The sequence below is a fragment of the Dama dama genome, chromosome 22 (assembly GCF_033118175.1).
Source record: "Dama dama isolate Ldn47 chromosome 22, ASM3311817v1, whole genome shotgun sequence".
Classification (NCBI taxonomy): Eukaryota; Metazoa; Chordata; class Mammalia; order Artiodactyla; family Cervidae; genus Dama; species Dama dama.
In genome coordinates, this window is record NC_083702.1 from 45,803,118 (window position 1) to 45,816,104 (window position 12,987).

Consider the following 12,987-nt stretch of genomic DNA (forward strand, 5'->3'; position numbering starts at 1 on the left):
ATCAGAAACTCCTCCAAAATCCTGCCCTGGGAGAGGGCACATTTCAGGACCTAACTGTCTGTCTTGTTTAAAGCAACTGATAAAAAACTGAAGCCTAGTTCTTCTGGAAGCAGAGTCCAGCTAAAGTGAAGGATGTCACAATGTGAGGAGTGGCCCAGCTGCAGGGCTGGGTGGGGAGAGTTGTCCAGGAGACTACATTTCTCAATTCCCTATGATTCTGCACAGTAGCATCATCTGGGAAGTGTGTAAAAAGACTGGAGGCCTAGGCTGAACCCTGTAACAGTTGCATTATAATTTCTAGGAGTAGGATCAGTTCTTATTTATTTTTTAATATATTTTTTAAAAATTGTGGACTGTTTTATGCCTTGCAAATTAGTAATCACTGCTTCTTGTCTCTTTTTACATATACTGGCATTCCCTCATTCCTTTTTTAAAAAAATTTTTTTTTATTTATTTATAGCTGCCCTGGGTCTTCATGCAAAGGCAGGCACAATAAAGGACAGAAATGGTATCAACCTAACAGAAGCAGAAGATATTAAGAAGAGGTGGCAAGAATACACAGAAGAACTGCACGAAAAAGATCTTCATGACCTAGATAACCACGATGGTGTGATCACTCACCTAAAGCCAGACATCCTGGAATGTGAAGTCAAATGGGCCTTAGGAAGCATCACTACGAACAAAGCTAGCGGAGGTGATGGAATTCCAGTTGAGCTATTTCAAATCCTAAAAGATGATGCTATGAAAGTGCTGCACTCAATATGCCAGCAAATTTGGAAAACACAGCAGTGGCCACAGGACTGGAAAAGGTCAGCTTTCATTCTAATCCCAAAGAAAGACAATGCCAAAGAGTGTTTAAACTACTGCACAACTGCACTCATCTCACAGGCTAGCAAAGTAATGCTCAAAATTTTCCAAGCCAGGCTTCAACAGTACATGAACGGTGAACTTCCAGTTGTTCAAGCTGTATTTAGGAAAGACAGAGGAACCAGAGATCAAATTGCCAACAACCGTTGGCATCAAAAAAGCAAGAAATCATTGAAAAAGCAAGAGAGTTCCAGAAAAACATCTATTTCTGCTTTACTGATTACACCAAAGCCTCTGACTATGTGGATCACAACAAACTGTGGAAAATTCTGAAAGAGATGGGGATACCAGACCACCTGACCTGCCTCCTGGGAAATTTGAATGCAGGTCAAGAAGCAACAGTTAGAACTGGACATGGAACAACAAACTGGTTTCAAATCCGGAAAGGAGTACATCAAGGCTGTATATTGTCACCATGCTTATTTAACTTATATGCAGAACACATCATGCGAAATGCTGGGTTAGGTGAAGCACAAGCTGGAATCAAGATTGCTGGGAGAAGCATCAATAAACTCAGATAGGCAGATGACACCACCCTTATGGCAGAAAGCAAAGAAGAACTATAGAGCCTCTTGATGAAAGTGAAAGAGGAGAGTGAAAAAATTGGCTTTAAAACTCAACATTCAGAAAACTAAGATCATGGCATCTAATCCCATCACTTCATGGCAAGTAGATGGGGAAACAATGGAAATAGTGAGAAACTTTATTTTTTGGGGCTCCAAAATCACTGCAGATGTGACTGCAGCCATAAAATTAAAAGATGCTTGCTCCTTGGAAGAAAAGCTATGACAAACCTAGACAGCATATTGAGAAGCAGAGACATTTTGCCAACAAAGGTCTGTCTAGTCATGGCTATGGTTTTTCCAGTAGTCATGTATGGATGTGAGAGTTGGACTATAAAGAAAGCTGAACCCCGAAGAATTGATGCTTTCGAACTGTGGTGTTGGAGAAGACTCTTGAAAGTCTCTTGGACTGCAAGGAGATAAAACCAGTCCATCCTAAAGGATATCAGTCCTGAATATTCTTTGGAAGGACTGATGCTGAAGCTGAAGCTCCAATACTTTGGCCACCTGATGCAAAGAACTAACTCATTAGAAAAGACCCTGATGCTGGGAAAGATTGAAGGAGGGAGGAGAAGGGGATGACAGAGGATGAGATGGTTGGATGGCATCACCAACTTGATGGACATGAGTTTGAACAAGTTCTGGGAGTTGGTGATGGACAGGGAGGCCTGGCGTGCTTCAGTCCATGGCATCGCAAAGAGTTGGACATGACTGAGTTGAACTGGGTCTTCCTTGCTATGTGCGGGCTTTCTCTAGTAGTGGCAAGTGGGGGCTATTCTCTGGTTGTAGTACGCCGGCTTCTCATTGCAGTGGCTTATCTTGTTGCAGAGCACAGGCTTCCGGGTGTGCAGGCTTCAGTAGTAGTGGTGTATTGGCTTCCTTGCCCCATGGCATGTGGAATCTTCCCAGGCCAGGATCGAACCCATACCCCTGGATTGGCAGGCAGATTCTTAATCACTGGACCACCAGGGAAGTCTAGGATCAGTAACTCCTAAAACTTCAAAACTGATTCCAATATACAGCTAAGTTTGAGAACCAGTGATCATTCTAGCCCAGGGGTCTGCAAACTTTTCTGCTCAAGGACCAGATAGTGAAAATTTTTGGCTTTGCTGGCCATGTGGTCTCTATTGCAACCACTCATCTCTGCCACTGTTGCAAGATAGCCATAGCCAAGGTGTAAATAAATGAGTGAGATGGGGTTCTAATAAAACTTTATTTAACCAAAACAGGGAGTGGGCTGTGTTTGGCCCATGCGCCCTAGTTTGTGGATCCCTGTTCTAGGCCCTATAATGCAGTTCAGGCTGTAAGCATCACGTGGGATCTTGTTGCAAATACAGGCTCCTGGGCCTCATTCTAGACCTACTGGATCTGCATCTACATTTAAACAAGATTCTCTAAGTGATTCACATGCACATTGAAATTTAAAAAGCCATAGAGAGCTGGGTTGGTAAGCAGGGTTCCCCCCACAAAGCATTCATTTGTGGGGGACAATGAAGAAGTATAGTTATCATAAGTGGAATGTCGGTAGGAGTGTCTTGGAAATGAGGCAAAACTCTAGTTGGAGAATTGAGGCACAAGGTGGGAGGGTCAGGCCAAAAGCGTGGTTGGTCGCTCAGTCGTGCCTGACGCTTTGTGACCCCATGGACTGTAGCCTGCCAGGCTCCTCTGTCCGTGGAATTCTCCAGGCAAGAATACTGGAGTGGGTTACCTTGCCCTTCCTCCAGGGGATCTTCCCAACCCAGGGATCGAACTCACTTCTCTTATGTCTCCTGCATTGGCAAGCGGGTTCTTAAACCACAAGTGCCACCTGAGGTGCCCGACTCAGCACACACACATGCACAAATAGATTCCTCTTTTTAAAAAATTTCATGAGACACTTCAAGTAAGGATTTAAGTTGCTATTTATTTTTATTTTTAAAAAATTGGTGAGTAAAGTTTTTAAATTGATTCACTGATAGATTTTTGGCTGTGCTGGGTCTTCACGGCCGCTCGGGCTTTTCTCTAGTTGTGGCAAGTGGGGGGCTCCTCTCCAATTGTGGTGCGTGCTCTTCATATTGCAGTGGCTTCTCCTTTTGTGAAGCATGGGCTCTTGAGTGCATGGGCTTCACTAGCTGTTGCACACGGACTTAGTTGCCCTGTGGCTGTCATGAGGTGGTGAGTACTGGGCGAGGGAGAGGGAGGCAGGGGTCTCACTGGGAGCCTTCCTTGTTTGGGGGCCCCTTTTAACTTGTTGTAGTGAAGGGGATTTGAGGACTTAAGGAAGTGGGAGTATTGACGTGATGCGATCTTCTGAGCTTCCTTTTAATTCCTGATGGCAGCCCGATGATACTGCATCCTTGCAAGAAGTGACACTCTCCTCTGCACCTTGGAACTGAGTATGGCCAGGATATGGTCTGCTGTGGGATTTAAGGGGAGGCTGGTGGGGCCCCATGTTCATGGGGGTATCTGCACACTTGTTTAGTGGCTAAACAACTAACCCTAACCCTAACCCTAACCCTTGTTCATGGGGGGATCTGCACACTTGTTTAGTTGCTCAGTCATGTCCGACTCTTTGTGACCCCATGGACTGCAGCATGCCAGGCTTCCCTGTCCTTCACTGTCTCCTGGAGGTTGCTCAAACTCATGTCCATTGAGTCAGTGATGCTGTCCAACCATCTCATCCTCTGTCACCCCCTTCTCCTCCTGCCTTCAATCTTTCCCAGCGTCAGGGTCTTTTCTAATGAGTTGGCTCTCTGCATCAGGTGGTCAAAGTAGTGAAGCTTCGGCTTCGGCATCAGTCCTTCCAATGGATATTCAGGGTTGATTTCCTTTCAGATTGACTGGTTTGATTATCGGCATTCTGCACAGCTGTAAATGGTGGCCCTGAGGGTCAGGCTTCCAGAACCCCTCAGAGCAGCATGCCGGGTTTATCTTCGCAGCAGGCACAGCTGTTATCTGATTTGTCTTCTGCTTCTTCAGGGACTGAGGGTCAGAGAGGGGGACTGTGGGGCTTGACATCACCCCTTCTGTACCCCATCACCAGCCTCGTAAGTCCCAGGATGACCAGCTGAGGAGGAGGTTGAGCAGTGGTGTTTGTCAACCTCTGGGGCATGGCACAGCTCTTTCAACATCCCTGGCTGTCACAGGGACCCCCAAAAGAGCAAGGCCACTAAGGATGCCCGTCCTTGGGCTATGACTGGCAATGCAGATTCCAGAATTAGCAGGAATTAGCAAATTCCAGCGGGTCAGCTAAGTAGGGTCAGCAATGATTGGCTTTCTGGCAGAAGAGCCTTGAAGGGCCTCCTTCCTACATGCATGCCCACACAGCATGGCATAGTGGCAAGAGTAAGACTCAGGGCGAGTGCTCTGTTCCCATTTGCCCTCTAGCGCTTACCAGCTGGTCATTTTGGGTCACTCAAGTAATGTCTTGGAGACTCACTTTTCTTATCTGTAGAAGACGGAACAAAGCATCCCCATAGGGTTGCCATGGGAATGGTGATAAATAGGATAAAGGATGGGTAGAGGATAAAAGTTAGGTTTTGTTAAGAACCTGGGTGGTAGGTACGAGTCCCTGGGTCTGAATTCCAGCTCCTCCACTTTGTAGCTGTGTGGAGTTGGACAAAGGCATGACTTGGAGCTTGCTTACTCATCTATTGAATGGGTGTGTTAATAACACCTACATTATGGGATGGCTAGGATTTGATGAGACAATGCATGGGAAACTCTTAGCACAGTGTCTGATACACAGTAAAGTTTCAATGTCCGATATTATTATAGGTTATCTGCTATTATTTCAGGTTATCTGACTTTCAGTCGGAAGGTTCTATACTGCACTGGGCGGAGAAGGCAATGGCACCCCACTCCGGTACTCTTGCCTGGAAAATCCCATGGACAGAGGAGCCTGGTGGGCTGTAGTCTATGAGGTCGCCAAGAGTCGGACATGACTGAGCGACTTCACTTTCACTTTTCACTTTCATGCTTTAGAGAAGGAAATGGCAACCACTCCAGCATTCTTGCCTGGAGAATCCCAGGGACCGGGGAGCCTGGTGGGCTGCCGTGTCAGCGACCTGGTGGGTCGCACAGAGTCAGACACGACTGAAGGGACTTAGCAGCAGCAGCATACTGTACTGGGCACACCCAAATCCTTGGGAAGTTAGTATGAACAAGGAAAGGGAACACAGGAGTCTTTGTTTTATTTTGCTTATTTTTGGCTACCTTGGGTCTTTGTTGCTTTTAGGGCTTTCTCTAGTTGCGGCAAGGGGGGCTACTCTTCATTACAGTGCGCAGGCTTCTCATTGCAGTGGCTTTTCTTGATGCGGAGCACAGGTTCTGGGCATGCAGGCTTCAGTAGTTGTAGCAGTCGGGCTCAGTAGTTGCAGCTTTCAGGCCCTAGAGCCTGGGGTCAGTACTTGTGGTGCATGGGCTTAGTTGCCCGAAGGCATGTGGAATCTTCTGGAATCAGGAATCGAACCTGTGTCTCCTGTGTTGGCAGGTGGATTCTTATCCACTACACAACCAGGGAAGTCCAACACAGGAGTCCTGACCCTCCAGTCACTCTGATTTCCCCCTGGCTGTAATTCCTTTACTCCTAGAGTAGGCTCCAGTGCCCAAGGCTACAATTGCAGGGTAGAGTAAGGAGCAGGGGATTGCAGTCTGTTGCCTCTTTCTATGTCAGCTCCAGTGTTCCTGTAGAAGTCATAAACTGACTCAGTGTCAGAGGTATGGATCTTCTGGTTCAATACTTCCCATTTTACAGGTGAGGAAACTGCCATCTAGATGGCAGAAGAGACTGATCATCTGACTACTGGGTCTGAGCTCTTTCCACTACCCTACACTGCTAGCTGATTAATTCTGCACTCACTCCGAACATTTTCTCCCTTGACTAGTCAATCTAGAGTACAGCTAGGTGTTTTAATGTGATCCTATTTTAGCCAATGAAGTATAAGTGGAAATTTGCTGGGGGCGAGGTGAGGCTTCAAGAAAGCTTTTGCGTTACTAGTAAAAAGGGCTAGATAGACTTGTCTTTGTGCTTCTCTTTCATCCTGCGTGGAATGTGGGCATGATGCCTGGAGCTGTAGCAACCATTTTATAACCATGAGGGAACAGACAGTAGAATTGCAGAGACACAGCCCTGACATCATTGAGCTAATGAATAGATTCTGACAGCCCCTTGTTTGTTTGTGTTAGTCAGATGTCCTGTTACGAGGAGCAGAAAGCGTTCCTAACCCCCTTTTCTCTTGTTGAGCCCATCATAGAGGTGGAGGCACTGAGATCTTCAGCTAGGAGGAAGGGCCTGTGTGGATGGTGGGGGACAAGGAAATGCTGGCTGCTCTTATGAGCACTAACCCTTGGATCTAGCCATTTTTAGACATAGCTTTCAGTTCTCACTGGCCTCTGGGGCTTCATTCCAGCCTATGACTAAGGGCTCAGAGTCCAGTTACCGGTTAATAATACTGCAGGATGATGTTTACAGGCACTCCCTGATGCATAGCAGTCTATGGATAGTTCAGTTCAGTTCAGTCGCTCAGTCGTGTCCGACTCTTTGTGACCCCATGAATCGCAGCATACTAGGACTCCCTGTCCATCACAAACTCCTGGAGTTTACTCAAACTCATGCCCATCGAGTTGGTGATGCCATCCAGCCATCTCATCGTCTGTTGTCCCCTTCTCATCCTGCCCCCAATCCCTCCAAGCACAGGGTCTTTTCCAATGAGTCAACTCTTCGCATCAGGTGGCCAGAGTATTGGAATTTCAGCTTCAGCATCAGTCCTTCCAATGAACACCCAGGACTTGTCTCCTTCAGGATGAACTGGTTGGATCTCCTTGCAGTCCAAGGGACTCTCAAGAACCTTCTCCAACACCACAGTTCAAAAGCATCAATTTTTCGGCGCTCAGCTTTCTTCACAGTCCAACTCTCACATCCATACATGAACACTGGAAAAACCATAACCTTGACCAGATGGACCTTTGTTGGCAAAGTAATGTCTCTGCTTTTTAATATGCTATCTAGGTTGGTCATAACTTTCCTTCCAAGGAGTAAGTGTCTTTTAATTTCATGGCTGCAGTCACCATCTGCAATGATTCTGGAGCCCCCCAAAATAATAAATAAATGTAGTATTATTATTATTCTTAACCGTCCCCTGGCCCCCCCTGAGCCTCCAGGAGCCAATGAAAGTGAACCGTCCTATCTGTCTGAGAGACAGAGCGAGAAAGGTAATTTTGGTTTAATTCTTGGCTTCTCTGAAATGTGCCTGTATATTGCTAAGGGGTGGGAGGGGGAGGGACCACAGAGCTAGAAGATTCTCATGGATGGAGGGGAGAAAAATGGCAGCATGAAGGCACGTCACTCTCCATTTAAAGGGCCATTTTCTATGTGACACCTTAGAAATTATTTCAAATATAATCTTTTAAAATTGATTGTATTATTTATTTGGCCACACTGCAGCATGTGAGATCCTAGTTCCCCAACCAGGGATGGAACCTGGGCCCTCTGCATTGGAAGTGTGGAGTCTTAACCACTGGACTGCCAGGGAAGTTGCTCAGATATAATCTTGAATATAATCAACAGCCACTCTTCTGCCTACCTCCCTGTGCTCCATCTCCTCCCTCACTGGTCTTCGAAGGAAAAGATCTCAGGTAAATCTACCCTTCCATCAATTCCTCTAGAATGGATAAAAGCTGGAATTATGGCTTAAATGATCGCTCAGCTTTAACAAAGGTAAATCTGTGCTGACCATCGAAAAGAGAGTAACTTTGGCTTCCATGACTCAGAATATCTCCTCTACCCACAAATGCAATGTCAGTCAGTTCAGTTGCTCAGTCTTGTCTGACTCTGCAATCCCATGAACTGCAGCACGACAGGCCTCCCTGTTCATCACCAACTCCTGGAGTCCACCCAAACCCATGTCCATTGAGTCGGTGATGCCATCCAACCATCTCATCTTCTGTCATTCCCCTTCTCCTCCTGCCCTCAATCTTTCCCAGCATCAGGGTCTTTTCCAATGAGTCAGCTCTTCGTATCAGGTGGCCAAAGTATTGGAGTTTCAGCTTCAGCATCAGTCCTTCCAATGAATACCCAGGACTGATCTCCTTTAGGATGGACTGGTTGGATCTCCATGCTGTCCAAGGGACTCTGAAGAGTCTTCTCCAACACCACAGTTCAAAAGCATCAATTCTTCAGTGCTCAGCTTTCTTTATAGTCCAACTCTCACATCCATACATGACCACTGGAAAAACCATAGCCTTGACTAGATGGACCTTTGTTAACAAAGTGATGTCTCTGCTTTTTAATATGCTGTCGAGGTTGGTCATAACTTTCCTTCCAAGGAGCAAGCATCTTTTAATTTCATGGCTGCAGTCACCATCTGCAGTGATTTTGAAGCCCAGAAAAATAAAGTCAGCCACTGTTTCCACTGTTTCCCCATCTATTTGCCATGAAGTGATGGGACCAGATGCCATGATCTTAGTTTTCAGAATGTTGAGCTTTAAGCCGATTTTTCCACTCTCCTCTTTCACTTTCATCAAGAGGCCCTTTAGTTCTTCTTCACTTTCTGCCATAAGGGTGGTGTCATCTGCATGTCTGAGGTTATTGATATTTCTCCCAGCAATCTTGATTCTAGCTTGTGCTTCATCCAGCCCAGCATTTCTCATGATGTACTCTGCATATAAGTTAAATAAGCAGGGTGACAATATACAGCCTTGACTTACTCCTTTTCCTATTTGGAACCAGTCTGTTGTTCCATGTCCTGTTCTAACTGTTGCTTCCTGACCTGCGTATAGGTTTCTCAAGAGGCAGGTCAGGTGGTCTGGTATTCCCATCTCTTTAAGAATTTTCCAGTTTATAGTGATCCACACAGTGAAAGGCTTTGGTGTAGTCAATAAAGCAGAAATAGATGTTTTTCTGGCACTCTCTTGCTTTTTCAATGATCCAGCGGATGTTGGCAATTTGATCTCTGGTTCCTCTACATTTTCTAAAACCAGCTTGAACATCTGGAAGTTCATGGTTCATGTATTATTGAAGCCTGGCTTGGAGAATTTTGAGCATTACTTTACTAGTGTGTGAGATGAGTGCAATTGTGCGGTAGTTTGAGCATTCTTTGACGTTGCCTTTCTTTGGGATTGGGATGAAAACTGACCTTTTCCAGTCCTGTGGCCACTGCTGAGTTTTCCGAATTTGCTGACATATTGAGTGCAGCACTTTCACAGCATCATCTTTCAGGAATTGAAATAGCTCAACTGGAATTCCATCACCTCCACTAGCTTTGTTCATAGTGATGCTTCCTAAGGCCCACTTGACTTCACATTCTAGGATGTCTGGCTCTAGGTGAGTGATCACACCATCGTGGTTATCTGGGTCATGAAGATATTTTTTGTACAGTTCTTCTGTGTATTCTTGCCACTTCTTAATATTTTCTGCTTCTGTTACGTCCCTACCATTTCTGTCCTTTACTGAGCCCAAAACCGTTCAATATCATGGTAATCCAAGTCTATGCCCCGACCAGTAATGCTGAAGAAGCTGAAGTTGAACAATTCTGTGAAGACCTACAAGACCTTCTAGAACTAACACCCCCAAAAGGTGTCCTTTTCATTATAGGGGACTGGAATGCAAAAGTATGAAGTCAAGAAACACCTGGAGTAACAGGGAAATTTGGCCTTGGAGTACAGAATGAAACAGGGCAAAGGCTAATAGAGTTCTGCCAAGAGAACACACTGGTCATAGCAAACAGCCTCTTCCAACAACACAAGATAAGACTACACATGGACATCACCAGATGGTTAACACCAAAATCAGATTGATTATATTCTTTGCAGCCAAAGATGGAGAAGCTCTATACAGTCAGCAAAAGCAAGACCAGGAGCTGACTGTGGCTCAGATCATGAACTCCTTATTGCCAAATTCAGACTGAAATTGAAGAAAGTGGGGAAAACCACTAGACCATTCAGGTATGACCTAGATCAAATCCCTTATGACTATACAGTGGAAGTGAGAAATAGATTTAAGGGACTAGATCTGATAGAGTGCCCGATGAACTATGGATGGAAGTTCATGACATTGTACAAGAGACAGGAATCAAGACCATCCCCAAGAAAAAGAAATGCAAAAAAGCAAAATGGCTGTCTGAGGAGGCCTTACAAATAGCTGTGAAAGGAAGAGAAGCAAAAAGCAAGGGAGAAAAGGAAAGATATACCCATTTGAATGCAGAGTTCCAAAGAATAGCAAGGAGAGATAAGAAAGTGATCAATGCAAAGAAATAGAGGAAAACAATAGAATGGGAAAGACTAGAGATCTCTTCAAGAAAATTAGAGATACCAAGGGAATATTTCATGCAAAGATGGGCTCAATAAAGGATAAATGCAATGAATTAGTAATAAATAAACCAGTTGTGTGTGTGGGTAGCACTGACTTTTTTTCATGTATCTGGCCATTATCTGGGAGCAGAGACTCTGTCTTACTTATTTCCACAAGATAAGAGCTGTCTAATTGTGATGACATGACGGATGCTGATATCACATTTCCTGGGTTCCAACCCTGATTCCACCAATGCTGCATAGCTGTGTGACCTTATGCATGTTAATTTACCTCTCTGTGCTTCAGCTTCTTATCTGTAAACTGGGGGTGATAGTAATACCTACCTCCTGGGGTGGTTGTGAAGCTAAGGGAAAAGAGTGGGTGTAAAGCTCTCAGCTATCGCTCTGAATGTGTTAACAGTCTCACAGTGCCTGGCACAAGGCCAGGCGTGGTTAGCACAGAGGAAGAATCACCTCAGTGTAAGTGATGGTCACACACTCACTTTCTGACTGGTTATCAGATGCTGCACTTTCCAGGCACTGGGTATGTGGTGGAAAACCCAAGACACAAGATCCCTGCTTCATGCAAGTTATATGCATTTACATTCTCATGGGGAGACAAGACAGGAAACTAACAAAAACATCATCTACAGTAAAATGTTATGAAGGGATGAGAGAGATGCTCTGAGGAGAAGCCACGTGACCTGGGAAGTAGGGCATTATGGGAAGAACTGTTTTAGGCAGAGTGGTCAAAGGAGATCTCTTCATGGAGATTGCCTTTGTGGAGACCCCAGAGTTGGAAGGGAATGGGCTATACTCCTCACTGGATTGGAGGGTTTAGGCAGGCATCCAGCTCTCATGGGACTTCTGTTTTGGTGGGAGAGTCAGATGGGACATCTTAGACCCACAAGCAAGCATGACAAGAGTTATCACAGGAAAAATGTGAGGCACTCTGAGGACACCACCTATCCAGTGTCTCTCCTCTGGAAGTGACAGAAATCCCTCTTAACTGGATTAATGAAAAGAGGGACCTTCTAACTCAGGCAAGTTAAAGGTTGGGGTATGTTGGCTTCAGGCATGGCTGAATCCAGGTGTTCTAATGGTGGCTTTAGGACAGAGTGATTTGGTTGTATATATCTTTGTGTGTATACCTATATTCTTTTTTTATTCTTTTTTCCATTATAGTTTGATACAAGATATTGAATATAGTTCCCTGTGCTGTACAATAAATCCTTTTTGTGTACCTATTTTATATTTAGTAGTGTGTATCTGTTAATTTCATTTTGTCTCTCCCCCTACCTCCCCTTGGATAACTATAAGTTTGATTTCTGTTTCTATAAATCTGTTTTTGTTTGCTAAATAAGTTCCTTTGTGTCATATTTTAGATTTACATATAAGTGATATCATATAAATTTGTCTTTCTCTGTCTGACTTCACTTAGTATGATAATCTTTAGGTCTGTCCATGTTTCTGCAAATGACATTATTTCATTTTTTATGACCGACTAATATTCCATTATGTATATTGGGTTGACCAAAAAGTTCGGTTTTTTCCCCCATAATATGGCTCTAGTAGCACTTTAACCTCATTTGAAACTAGTCCTTAACCTCATTTGAAACAATTTTGTTAGATTGTATTTTCACAGTTGTTATATCAGTGTTCATTTAAAAACTTATAAAATTTGGTGAATTTTTAATTTTAATATTGAAGATGGAAGGAAAAGAGCAACTTTTCAGCATATTATGCTTTATGATTTCAAGAAAGGTAAAAAATTGCACCCCTTGTGGCTCAGCTGGTAAAGAATCCACCTGCAATGCGGGAGACACCTGGGTTTGATTCCTGGGTTGGGAAGATACCTTGGAGAAGGGAACAGCTACCCACTCCAGTATGCTGGACTGGAGAATTCCATGGACTGTATAGTCCATGAGGTCGCAAAGAGTCGGACATGACTGAGCAACTTTCACTTTCACTTTCAAAATGCAACTGAAATTTAAAAAAAGATTGTGCAGTGTATGGAGAAGGTGCTGTGACTAGCAGAACTTGTCAAGAGTGGTTTGCAAAGTTTCAGGCTGAAGATTTCTCACTGGACGACACTCCAAGGTCACGTAGATGAGATGAAGTTGATAGCAATCAAATTGAGACAGTAATTGAGAACAATCAATGTTAGAACACGTGGGAGATAGCTCACATACTCAAAATACCCAAATCAAGCATTGACAATTATTTGCACCAGCTTGGTTATGTTAATCACTTTCATGTTTGGGTTTCACATAAGTTAAGGGAAAAAAAA